Here is a 15071-nt window from a genome sequence, read left to right as displayed (position 1 = left end):
CATTGATTAAACTACAACAATCATGGGCTAATTCATTCAGGCATTATGTGGTGCAAACATGGCACGTTTGTTACCATAAAAGTAAAAGTTTCCAAACAAACAATTTTCAGATGTATTAATCAGCTGTTGCAGCTAAGGCTGGGAGGTTTTAATTGACGCATGGCCCACTGTTTGTTAGCTTCAAGGGAAGACTAACGAGGAAGGAACACAAGGTCCTAATGGAATCTCTCAACCACTGTTACAGCGTGAAGCTAACATAAGTGTTCAATTAGAAGCCTATTATGTTGTGTTTGTTGAAAGAATTAGAAATTTCAACAACTCAATTATGGGCTTAATAGTGTATTAATAATTATCTAAGTATTATTGGTTTGAAAAACAGTTGCCTTTTCCTCTATTTTGTTACAAAAGCAAAAGTGGAATGCAGAATGTTGTATTCATTTCGTAGTATATTCCGTAAATGTGAAACCATCCATTCCCTCGTAAGAAAGTTTGGAATTTGAAAAAGATATACGGTTGTTTAAATTCTCCATTAATATATCTCTGTCGGTTGCTTTAATTAATGACAAATTTCTTCGGCGTCATTATTATTTATTAATTTGGAATCAAGATCTATTTGCATAACTCATTTCCAGTTGTGCATAGAATAAAAATACATTTAAAGTTATACTAACCCATATTCATCTCCAAACAATTTGGAAGAGGCTTTTTTCTTTCTTTTTTATATTAAACGGGGATGTAGATTTTCATGAGAGTCTAGGGAAATAAAGTTGAAAGTTCCTAACGTTTACATTTTTATTTTTTTTTTACTTATCCCATACGTTTTTTTATCGAAAAAACTATTTGAACGCCCAAGAGATATTTATATCTCAAGAGAGGTAGAAACACAGGAGAAATATTCAATTATTGATATAATTCATAATGTGATGTACCAGAAGAGAGATGTAAGAAAGAGTTATAAAGTTAATTTGGTGATCGAAGTAACAAGAGAGTAAGAAGAAAAGAAGAAAATTTTAAAGGAGTATTTTATTTATTTGAGTGTCTAAAAATTATCACTCTTTTTATTAGTACTTTTTTTTTTATCAAACTTAATCAATAGATAACATAAGTAGTGAAATAATTCTATTAAATTATCCCTTTTGGCATTGAAAAATTAATGCATCCAATACTAAAAAACAATCGTGTTTTTTTTTTTTTTACAAAAAACTATCATGTTGATATCATTTGTTTGGGATAAAATTGAATTAAAAAGTATAGTATTTCATTAAAAATTAAAATGTCACTTAACATGGTTTTTTATTTTTTTTTAAACGTCTCCGAAATGAAGGGAGTGTTGTTTATTTCTCAAGAAATGTTAAGCATCTTTTTTTCACAAGGATGTATTCACGAGACTTTGAGATGGAAATTAATCTATCATCAGGGCGGAACCAGAAATTATTTTCAGGGGGCAAATTTTTTTGTGAGGGTCTAAAGTAAAAAATAAATATTTGTGTGTTATAAAAAAGTGAAAAATAAATATGAGAATTTATGAACTATCTCAATTCTCATATTGTTTTAGGGGGGCAAATTTTTCTTTTCACAGTAAATATTAGGAGGATCTAATTTTTTAGGGGGCAGTTGCCCTGTAACCACATACGTGGTTCCGCCCCTAAATATCATGTTTAATTTACTAATTTGTGATTTAAAGACCAATTGCCATTGAAGTCTTACCATATTTGATAATTATTATTTAGAGATAAATAACCAGGCAAGATAGTTATTCAGAACATTTCTTTAAGATTCTAACCACAGAATTCGCGCAAAAGTGTTTCCATCCCTCAGTCCTCAATAATAACGAATTAATGATACATGTTCACAAAATTGATGTACTCTTTTTGCACAAATATAAAGGGACACTTATCTTATTTTTGTTTTAAAAAAAGCAGAACAACTCTAGCAAAAAGGAGAGAAAAAAAATACTACTCATTAATATTCTGTTTAAAGAAGAAAAGTATAAAGAGTAAAAACACAGATTTAATTTAAGTATAAAAATGACATTTCTAAATTTTCGCAAAGGGCAAAGTAATCATATTGTTGTTGGTAGATCCTAACAGTTACGGAAATGATGAAAAATTAAGTAAAATGATTTGTTGGAATCATTTCAGCTAACTACCAAACGAAGTGTAATTAAGCCCGCAACGCATGAAACCAAGGAGCGAGAAATTCTTGACTTTATTTTTACACCAAACCACATATATAGAAGAAGCCCTGGGCTTTGCCATTATTAACTCATCTTCGTAATAGTGACAGTTCCACTAACTGACAGCAGCATCTATTTCTCTCTGAAATAACCAGTCAGTCAATGGGGTTAAACAAGGCCGATTATATATAAGGGTAAGTAAGGGTAACTAATTCTACTGTATCAATCAATAAAAAAGAAAAAAGAATAGGGTAAGATCATATGAGATGTGTGGAATGCACTTTTTAGCATAGGTCATAGAGAAAGTGTTGAGCAAAGAGACAGGATTTAAAAGGTAGGAGGTGTAGCTGGTCTCGTCTCTCATCACACAAAAAGGACCCAAACCTACCTATAAATATAATAATATTTCCCTTTGATTTCATCAAACATGGTATATATTATATTATTGTTAGCTTAGCTGGCTAATGGCACCAAGAAAAAGATAGAATGAATAGTTGTGAGAGTCAATATGTCCGGATAGCTCGCCAGGTGCTCCTTGAGCGTGAATCATGTGCCTTATGATATGCGTGCGGTGCCTACTTCCTACGTACTCAAAGGAGTGCCTAATGTAGGTTGAACACGGGTGTATTTGGTTATTATAGCCTCATCTGATCTTAGCTAATATCTCATATCATTTTGAAACTATATATTTTTATTATTTATTTACTAATAATTAGGAATGGAAATATATATCATGTCACGTTAGATTTTGGTAGATTAAGTCTGGTTTAGTTTATAAAATTTACTTGTTTCGGTGACAGATTCAACATCCTTTTAGTGGGAACAATAAATAATGTGATGATAAATTAATTAGTAACGAATTTGTTTTCTCTTTTTTGTTTCTTATATTTTTTATATACATTTTGAAAAATTATCTTATAAGACAATATCTATTTTTATAGGGTAATTTTTTTTATTATTACACATATATTAGTAAAATAAAAAAATTCTAGTAGAGGCAATTACTCTCACACCATGGATCCGTCCCTGGTTACATTCTAACTTTTAAGATCTTATTTAACTTTTTTGAAAGTCTGACATAATTAACTTAGAACCTAACTGGGCCTTTTAAAAAACTTATTATTCATAAGTTTATATTTTTATATTATTATAAGATATTGTTTGTATTATATATATATATATATATATATATATATATATATATATATAAATAATGTAATGAACATATATAAATATATTGACCTGTATATTTAATAAGTTTTTTTTTTCAAAGACTATCCTTTTTTTTAAAAGGTTAAATTCAACCTTTTAATAAGTTAATTTGTTTAATTTTATTTTCTAAAATAAGAATTTTAAAGTAAAATAAGTAATTTTATTATTTTCTGATGTATTTGTTTAAACTGTTTTTTTAAAATTAATAATTTTTTTATTTTTATAAGAAGAAAATCTTATTTGCTTATTAAAAACGCTTATATAAAAATATTTATTTTAAAAGATTAAACAAATTCACCCATCAACTCAAGTTTAACATACTAGTTCACACTATAAATTAGGTCACGTGCTCTTGATAGGTCGTTTGGCATATTTTCACTCATTCTAATAACAAAATTTCTTAACTTAATTGATAATATTTTGTATAACATAATATTATATTTATATTGGTATTATTTATCTTAAAATATACTATCTACATTATAAAATATATCTTAATTATATTTCTTTTAATTTTACAATTTAATTATATATATTATGCTAATAAATCAAATTAACTACTTTTATCTCCTATCTAATTAATTCGTTATTTATAAGCTATATTTAGTTTCTATAAGTAAACAAACATGGTAAGTAAAAGAACATTAAATATTATTCAATTAATTAAAATATGTAATAAATATATCTTTTGTTGTTTTCACTTTGCACATTTACCTATTCTAAAAAAGTGAAATGCCTATAAATTAAGTTGCAAAGCATAAAATTCTAAAATTAGCCTAATATATTGATTATACCCGTAGTTTTAATTAGGGTTAGGGGTGTAAAGTGATTGAGACAGATTTATTTTTGTACTACTGAACTTAATTTTTTTTTTATTAAATCATTAATTTGAAGTTGAAGCCATCAAGAATCAATAATATGAGACAAAAGAAGGTCAACTAGATTAGTATGATAAACATACTAAATTCGAAATCTTAAACATAATAATTCAATTTTTGGTTAAAGAAGCGCCGTGCTTTTTTAATTCTGTTTTTATTTTTTTATTGGAAAATCTGTTTTTATTATATTTCTAATAAACATACTGATACACATTTTGGGATAAATAGGGTAAAGTTGACTTCAGAGAAGGTCCGACTTGATTGCTTGTTAGATGATACGAGTAATACACAATGTGACACGCAAGGATACTAGCTACTATACTAGACTGAAGAAAACACTAACCCAACACTCCAAGTGTGAGAGAAGACATTAACTAGGGGAAGAGATTAAAGAGCTATACTTTTGTCTTTTACTTATTTATTGAGATTTGAGAGGAGTTCTAAACTTTCCTTGTTAGATAATTAACTTGAAAGTTGAAACTGATATGCATAATATTAAATTTGCATAGTAATAATTTGGTCCATTACCATTTTTTTAGGCTAAATAGTACTGGAAATATCATTCCAGTTATGAAATAAAGGACATTATTACATCACTCGCAACTAAACGGATTTGGTGGTAAGTTAGTATGAGACATAATCTATGTTTTAGTTTAAAAGATATTACAAAAAGTCAAGTCTCATATTATTTGGGATAACTTTAGCTTGTATGTTTATATATTATTTTGTGATATGGACTTATAAAGTAATTAATAAAAGATAAAAGTTTCACACTCATTAACTTGAGTCAGGTGAACCTGGCTTAATGCAAATCCACCGATTTACTCCCATGTACTGATATCGTATCACTTAGACCTTATTTCAGACACAACCACAATAATCTCTTTTCCTTTTTTTCTCCGTTCTTAGGTTTAAATTTTTGAATGTTCTCACACGTCTTGGAAAAACATTGTTCATGACCTTTACCTTGATTCCAACAATCTATCCGGTATACATCATGTACAAGATCAAAAGCTAAAGATGCCAAAGCGTGTGCTACTTTGTTACCCACCCTTTTTTGTAAACAAGAGTACGTATTCTCCCGGTCCTACATTGGAACAATACAATCATCTATGATTCCCTGAAGATAACTTCTGATTCTAGTTCTTTGGGCATTTGACTTTTTTCAAAGTGATATATATGGGAAAGGCTGATAGCAGTCAATCTCGAAGATATATAGCTCTCCATAAGTCTATCTATATAGTAGAACCCGTGTATATCGTAAATGGCTTCGGCTACAACTGGTTGGTTCAAAATGAAAACATACATATAGAACGTGTTGCAGCTGCTACATGGATCTATTTTGTGCGAAAGAGAGGATAATGTGAAAATTTGTTATTATGTGTAAAATGGTGTGATAAATACTTAATTGTTGGTGTGGAATGAGTACTTATCTCATACGTCTTAAGGGTAAAAAAAGTCCTTTTAATTGTTTACTAATTTCTCTCCTCTTATTTCATTAAAAGCAAGCAACCTCATAACATTATTTCTTTTCAATTCATCTTCAATTTCTCTCACTCTCCTGTTTTCATTTTGTTTTCATTTAGAGTAAAAATTTCAAATGCTTCAACTAAATTTCTTTCATTTTTAAAATTTTACGTTTGGATAAAAAAAATAAAATTCTTTCATTTTCAAAATTTTATGTTTGAACCTAAAAGTCTTTGGATCCAATTTCGTTCAAGACAAGAGGTTTTTGAGCCATGGTGAGGTAGTACTTGGCAATCTCTCTAAACATGGGGACACTCCTGAGATCGACCTTGGTGTTGTCCTTGAACGTTATGACGACGTTGTGCCACTCTCCGATGAAGCACGTCACGACCTACACGTCCTTGATCAAGTTGTAGCTGAAGTTGCTGTAGTCTTGTCCCATTAGGTTCGAGATCACGATCACGCGGAGATTGGTGAACCTGTAGTGCAAGTTCATGGCACATGATACCGTGGCAAGGGACAGGGGAGTTAGAAGAGGGTGAAACAAAGGAGGAGGTTCGCCATAAGGTCATCGTAGTGGTCTCGCCGTCGAAGAATATGGTCTCTCTGGTGGTGGTGGCGACAGCAGGAGGGGTGGAGTCACGTGAGGCAGCGGCGATGGAGGGTGTGGGGTTTGAAGGGGAAGAAGGAGCTGGAGTTGGAGGTACAAGAGAGATCAAAGTCTATAGAAGAATAATTTCAATTTTTTACATTTTAAAAGAAAATTAAAATTTTACATTTTTAGTTGTTTTAAAATTTAAAAAATTTAAATTCTTTATAAAAAAAATCCAAATAATGAATTTTAAATTAAAAAATTTTAAATTCTCTGATAAATTATCTTTCTCAGTTAAAATTCTTTGTCAAAACACACTCTTAGTGTATTTCTTTCCTCACTATCAAATGTGTCCTTTGTCTATTTCTTTTTCCTTACCAATATGGTAAATCTAAATAAAATGGATCAATAATTCTTGTTATCACAAAAGGCTTAAATGTACTTTTTTGCCCTTGTAATTTACTTGATTTTTTTTTCTTATTATTTTAGCCCCTTTAAGTTTTTTTTTTAAAAAAAAATCCCTAAAAATTGTTGTTTTCGTTGCATTTGGTAATTGTCATTAAGAATTTTAAATGGAAGCTGACATTACAAACGGTTGTTGGCATCAACAAATGATAACTTAGTAAATTTCACATTAACAAAAAATGTCATGTTTTAGATGTGTTAGGTCAACAAGAATCAATACTAAAAACCATAATATGATGGGACTAAAAACAAAAAACCTATAGGAATTAAAAGCAGATCATATAATTTATAGAGACCAAAAACAAAAACGAAAAATATAATTAATTATAGGACTAAAAGAATAACATATTTACATGGATAAAAAATGTATTAAAGTCTTGTATTAAGGGTTAGCCTAACTTGTTTGGAGGCTTAATTAGGCAGGAAAATAACTAGGTTAAGCCTAAAAATAATTCATGACAAATTAATGTGTGATTATGTTTAAGAATTATACCATAAATTGTCTGTACAGTGAGAATTTGAAGAAACAACAAATCATGTTACCATGGTGCCACCATCATAAAGGTTGTAAGTAGGCGTCAAGTCGAATCCTCAGAATGAGTTCTGTCTTTGTTGCTGCAATTATGATATAACATTGTGATTCAATGAAATGTGTCATAATTTAGGATTGTGTAAAATCTTTCAAAATATGTTAGACCTTTAACCAAGGTGGAACATGACTTAAAAGTTAGCTTGTAACAAGAAAACAAACCAAGCTGGAGTTTTGTAATTTTAAACTAAGACATACTTTAGCATATTAAGGTCTAAATTGTTTCCACTACAAAATTCTTATTTTATATTTAAGTTTTTAGTATTTTGTTGGCAAATATTTGTTGTTAGTTGTTAATTTGTTATTAGTAGAAGATTTGAATTCATGATTTTTTTTCTTTTTCTTTTTTCTTTTATCATTAAATCAATTTTATAATCTCTTTAATTATATCTATTACATAATTAATTAATTATTTTATATTAATATTTAGTTTGAGATTTAATTTTTTCTTCATTTTATAAATATGTTACTATTTTGCTTTTAATTCACATTTTTTTATTTTAAATCTTATAATTTTTATTTTATTTTTAATTCATATTGTTTTTATTATAATTCTTAATATATTTTTAATTCATGCTAACATGACACCCACGACATAAATTAAGGTGATATTTATTAACATTATTATTTATTGATGTGACATTTGTTAACATCAATAACTATTTATCACGTCAATTATCATTAAAAAAATTTAACCAAATAAAAAAAAATAGATTTCAATATCTTATTAATAAAAATTAGGATCTTACTAATTAATGTTTTTAAAACATTAGCTATCCAACTAAGACAAAAAAAAATATTGATTAAGAATATCATAAAAAAATCATTTTGCACATTTTAATATTTTTTTAATTCTTTAATTAGTGCTCTAAAAATATTGGTTAGTACTTTTCTAAAAATGATAATATCTAACGTAATATATATATATATAAATTAAGATTATAACAAAATATGGATGCAATACTGCAACTTGCTTGGAGAACAGTTGTGGATACAGCCGCAGGGCAATGAGACGCGCATGATGTTCACGTGAGTTCACCACACTACACCTCGTTTGCTGTCATTCAAATTTTCAAGAGTGAGGACCCCACACCATCATTTGGACTTTTGTGTTTTTTGGACTCTGCGTACGTCTTACGTCACCATCCAATCTTCTCCTCACACAAATTATTCCCTACGCGCATACTCACCTTATTCCTTTCTCATCCACCGTCCGTTTCGCCGACAACAAAAGAGCCCCCAAAATGAAAAGGGGATTTTGAAAACAAAAGAGAAAGTAGTAAGTAGTTCCTGAACAACCAGAAACCGACACCAAGAAAGCTCGAAGCTTTTATTAGCCAGTATTATTTATAAAATTAAAACAAAAAAAAAACATATTTATTATAGGAAAACGTATAAAATATGATAAATAACATAATTAGCTGTCTCTTGATAAATAACAATATTCTCAAGAGTATTTAATTTTTAATTAAAGAAAAAGTTAGTTGCGGAGAGGCCCAAGCCTCTTGGTCATTGGTCCTCCCTCCCCTATCTATCTCTATTCTTACACGCTTATTTCTTATTTTATTTTAAGAAAAGTTAAAAAAGGATCCACGGTGGGACCTGAATGAAAAGAAGGACCGAATCTTCGTTAAAGCGTAGATACAGATAAGCCTTGTGGGGTTGACGCGTTCATCACGGGACCACCTCTATCCATTTATTATTTTATAAAACTAAAATAATGCAGTAAATAAATTAAATTAATTTCTATACATCATTTAATAAAAAAATAAATTAATTTAGATAAATAATTAAAATTAGAAAAACTAAAATCACACATATAGAAACTAAAAATGAAATTAAACTTTCAAAGATTTTCATCAGTGCCTTGTAGGAGTATTAAATACAAGGAATATTTGGAATAATATAGTCAAATTATAAGTATTTGTGAAACTCTTTATTTGCTTACATTGATTTTTTTGTTAACAAAAGGCAAATGCTAATAAATACTTTAAACTTCAAAGTGAATGGTTAAAAATTCAAAATTGATTTTTTTATATAACAATATTATTAAATATATTTTCGTTATAAATTTCAATACAGTTTTGATTAAAAATATTTAATTAATTTTTTAACCTATTATTTTATAACATTGATTAACGGGATTCAAAACAAAGTTTCAAGCCCACATCCCTTCGATCTCAATCAAACCAAAAGCAAAATAAAAGGGAATGAATTAAATTGGAAAAATATTTGAAGATAATGGATGCTAAAAAAACTGAGATTTGCAGTAAAAAAAAAACTGAGATTCAATGCATACTTATACCGGTTGGATCGAGCATAGGTAACTTAAGTTTTATCAATTAAATACTCAGTCTATAATGAATGCCAACATAATTGGAAGAGGAATTTCTTTTGGGTTTATTGTATGAATCTTGCACATTTTTTTTTTAAAGAGAGATGACACTATATCACTATACATCTTATTGGATAAAAAACAAATTATTATTGCATTACTTTTCTGGTTGACTTATTACGATAGATTTGAAAAGTTAACTTGTGTGGAATAACTTTAGGAACAAATCAAATTTCTCAATGGGTATAAAGTTGGTGCGCATACTTTTATCAGCATCTGATAGATTAGATGGAAGAACATACCGTCACGTGACACTAATTTGTTCCACTCTAAAATTAAGTTTAATAATGAATTTTAACTTCAGAAACTCAATACTTTTTAAGACATTTCGATATTATGTTTTTGGATCGCTCAATTCAATATGATTTCTTATTTTTTTTTTAAAAAAAGTAAAATTTCTAAATAATTATACGTTAACAATAAAACTTGTACACTTTATAAAAAATATTTTATATTATACAATATTATATTAATATTAAACATTTATCTTGAAACATATATTACAAATATACCTCAATTACAATTTTATGATATATATATCCTAAAAATTAATATATTATTATGTCAATAAAAGGGATGATGTGATCGTAATTCTTACATCATATAGTATATAATAGGGTCTTAATTTAGTCGAATTTATGTTCAAAAACAAATGACTCTAAAAATTTATATCCAGCAAGACACAAAGATAAGTTTAGTTCAACCTGTTTCACAAATATCCCTATAATAACATATCACATGCCCTACGAGAGATATGCGGAAAGTGTCCAATACTTGCCTTCCTAGTTTCTCCAAGTTTAGTTTATATCAGCCAAGGTTCCAGATTCACGATTTTTAGTAAATGCTAAATTTGAAATCTTTTATTTTTTATTTTTCCTTTTCTATAGAAAAGTACATCCATCAAAATTAATGGAAATAGAATGACAATGACGAAAATAATAATTCAACAAAATAAAAAACAAAAGATATTATTAAAACAAAATTTTAAAAATATAAAAAGATCAAAATAGAACCTTAAAAAATTAATATACCAAAATATAACTTTTAAAAATATAAAGACCCAAATAAAAATTTAAAAATTTAATGTATTAAAATAAAAATAAAAACACTAAAACATAATATATTAAAAGTGACATTTAGTCAATCAAATACACTTTGTTGGAAACCCCATTACAATAAATATTATTGAAAATAATCTTATTCCTACGTAGCCATAGAGTCTAATTGCCTAAACTACTTCAAATCAAATTTCTATTCTTTATTCGGGATACATAATTTTCTAATCTCAAATGTTAAAGGTGAATAAGATTAGACTGAGTTCAAGCTCAATATCAACTGTTGGGAGGTATAAGTATAAACTCGATATATTTATATTAATAGATTAATTTATCTTAAACAAGGACTAGATTAATCTTTGCATGTGTATGTGTTTTTAAAAGGGAATCAATCTTGATGTTTTACAAATGAATTATCTTAGTCATTTGAGACTCATTCTAACAATTGATTCCTTAACTAACCAAACTAGTTTTGAACCATCAATGTAGCTAAAATAGACACTAATTACAATTGGTATCAATTACTAAGTTTTATAGAATTAGAAACGGCATTAGTATTTATTTTTTCTAATATTGAAAATTGCCATTGCTTTCCGTGATTTGAATGTTGCATTTTTATCAACTTTGAGTCATGATGGATTGGGTAACTATTTTTCCCCCCAAATGATGACTCTTACATATGTCGAGGACAAGGGCATGACAATTCCAACAAAACAATAAAACAAGCGAGTGGAGTCATGTCAAGAAGATTCAATGAACTTAACACGGCTCGCAATTTCTATCAGCTAGTCGATCTCTTGACTTTTGAGTCTCGACGACAGCCAATGCATGACCATAAGTTGAGGTTGGATAATATCACAACAACAAAAGGCCAGAGGTGGCCAAGTACGCAAAAGTTGGGGCATAGTAGCCGCCTGTTTTAGAATTACAGGACCATAGACATAAAATAATTAAAAATATTGTATATGCTGATCTCCTCGTTAACATCAATAATTTAATTCCCTTTTAAAAAATTATCGGAGGGATAGTGTATGTGTTTTTTTAATAGTTACGTGTAGTCATAAAATATGTACACGTTGTTGGATAGGCCCCACCATTACACATATTAATGGGATTTTATATTGTTATAGACTTTATTAACTATGTATATTGATCCTAGGTGGCAATGGGAAATGGATCCGCACTACATAATTAGCTGTTTCTTTAGGAGATTGCTGATTCAAGGGTGGGCAAGGAGGAACGCAGAACATGGAACATAGTGAATGTGGTGACAATATATGTAAATTTCTTAACATTTAATTGTAATTTTGGTAAAGTAATAATACGAGGATGTTAACCTTGAGATATGTGGCAAATAACAATTATCAATTCTAGTAAGTTGGTAGCTACTTGTACGTCATTACAAAAATTAAAAATCACATTTTATTAAATAAAATTGATGGTATCCTTCTTTATATTAATACTATTTATGTGTAAATAAAATTCTTTACTTGATATTATAGATAGACATAAAATTTTGTAGAATTCTATAGTTGATGAAAGTTGTATGAAGTGTATGTTGGAGGGAAGGGGTTTGATTTTGATTGCATGTTTTTTTTGAGTTTAAACACACATAAAGTAGAGGATATAATATAAGAGATCTTCATGAATAAGTCTCAAGTAGGTCAAACAAAATCAACTTAAACATCATCTTCAACCCAAAATCTTATTAGATTTATAAGTATTTCTTACTTATATACTACTTATTAATTTGTAACTAATATAAAACTTTATTTTTATACTTTAACTTCAACCTAAACTTTTTGAAATTAAGTTACATTATCTCATAAATGCAATTAGTATATTTCATGATAACATCCAAGGGGTGGATTTGCTAAGCAGTTCAAGATAAGATATTTGTGTCAACTAATAGTAGGTCAAGTTTCATTATTCTTCATGATTTCAAAGGATTTTCTCAAAGAGTCACATAAAAAATATTCAAATATCTCGGATTAGATACATTTGGGTAGGCCTATCCAGAGGCCCAGTACATAATACATATTTTACAACACTTTTTATAATATTATTCTTCCATATTTATTGCATCACACACATTTGAACTTTTTTATTTCTTTTATATCTCTATTTTCGCACTACTGTAATGCTATTAACATTTCTCTACCGTTATACAGATGTTGGGGGATGAACTATGAAGAACTTGGTGGCAGCAAGTGGGGATGAGTGGGGTCGTTGGTAGGTATATTGTGGCCCCTTGACTTTTGTGGCAATATTAGGGGTCTTTTATTTTGTTCTCGAGTCTTTCAGCTGCGTGCAAGTGCATACCAAAACCAAATAATAGTTGCGTCTTTAGACGGCTATTCCTTTCATCAAAGATATGAGAATGAGAATTAGAAAGTGGACATCACGAAACAAACTCTCTCATTTTTCTTCCCTATTAAAAACAGGGGTCCACTACTGAAATACATGCACCCTTGACCCCCCTCTCTGCCATTACCCAGTCAATATCACGTGACACAGTATACCATACCCTGCACTGCAGATGAAATTTTCACTTTTTTCTTTAACAAAAGCCGTAGAATGATAACACACCGATACTGCTAAACATGATATCAATAACATGTTAAAGTGGAAACAATTCCATTCAATTGTAAATTTATATTTATTGAATTAGTTTCTAAACATTAGCGATTTTTCATTATTGAGGGGATTTAGTTCAAATAATTAAACATAGTGGATAAATTGTTATAAATATTTTGATACTTATTTTTTATTTTTACAAATAAAAAAATTAAGAGATATTTTTAGAAAAAGATTGTCTACCAAGCTAGATAATTGACATTAAGGAGTTTAAATTCATACCTATGAAAAGGTGAGAATTTTTACCGAAATTTTAAACACATAAATCAATTCAGATTTACTGGATTTTTGACTTTGCTGATTTAACCCACCTGACAAGGATTAGAAGCTTCAATTCACTTTTCAACACCTTTATTTTTTAAAGAAAATAAAAGAAAATGACATTATACTTTTCTAATTGAAAACATTTATTCATATGGAGCATTAGCCATATTTTGAGAATTTTGATCCTTCTTTGGTAAACAATGAGGCTTTTGATGTAACTAGATAGATCTTAATTATTCTGATTGGTGTGTACATATATGACTTATGTTTATATCTGTTAATTACTTCATACTGACTTTCACCTTTGCGATCATTTCTTTTGGCCTCCTTTTGACGTATACTAACTACATATATAGAATAGCTTAAGTAAGAAATCTATGACCTTTTCTCAGTGTTTTCTTCTTTTCAAGTCATTTTCTTCAGATAAGAAATTGGAATAAGAAAAGGGCGAGACAAGCATCAGCAAGCAAAGAGTCCCATGATAACAATATTGAAATTGATAGAGCACACATACAAAGGGACCATACACGGTCACTTACAAAATCCCCTTTTATATTATATATACAGTCACACCCCAAACATCGACAGGGTGAGTTCAGGATCATTAGAGATTGGGGTTTCTATGATGTGATGTGTGCCAGTTATCTATTTGGTTAGCACAAAATCAACGGTATCCAAAATTCTTTTAGGGGTCACCGGTACGGGCTTGTACATGTTTTGCAGCTTATTGACTCCGGGTGTCTATTGCTATGATACAAAACTTGGATTAAAAAATCAATCACCTGATTATAACTTAAATTAGGAGATTTCGTGACCAATAATTGATTATATAGTTGTTTAATTACTATATTGTGTCATGCATCTCGGTTGTTTCTCTCTTATCCAAAGTAAATGAATTCCGTGTCACCACCATCTTGGTGATAACCTCAACCTTCTTAGGTAACTCTATAATTGTTTTATTTTAACAAATCATATGCAATGGAACATGCATCCAATTATATAATTAATTTTATCATCTAAATAATCACAAATAAGGTAATATATGTGTATTTGCTATTTTTTTCATATTACTTTAACTTTTTCTAAGAAATCATATTTTACCTTTTCTTCAGCGTCTCTCTTTTGAAAGATCAGAGGATTTAAATTTTGTATCACTGAGGGGGACTAGGGAAGTAAATTAATTAAATAAAAAAGTAGATACCTTAATTAAAAAAAAGGTTATTGAAATTCACATTCAGATGTACCACCAATGTAATTTTTTTTTTGTTAGCATGTTTTTCTTCATCCCCAATTACTTTAGTGGATAAAGTTTAGTACTATTTAGATTAACTACTTATTGAT

The sequence above is a fragment of the Glycine soja genome, chromosome 19 (assembly GCF_004193775.1).
Source record: "Glycine soja cultivar W05 chromosome 19, ASM419377v2, whole genome shotgun sequence".
Lineage (NCBI taxonomy): Eukaryota > Viridiplantae > Streptophyta > Magnoliopsida > Fabales > Fabaceae > Glycine > Glycine soja.
The sequence above is the reverse complement of the archived record's forward strand: the minus strand, read 5'-3'. Positions refer to the sequence as shown.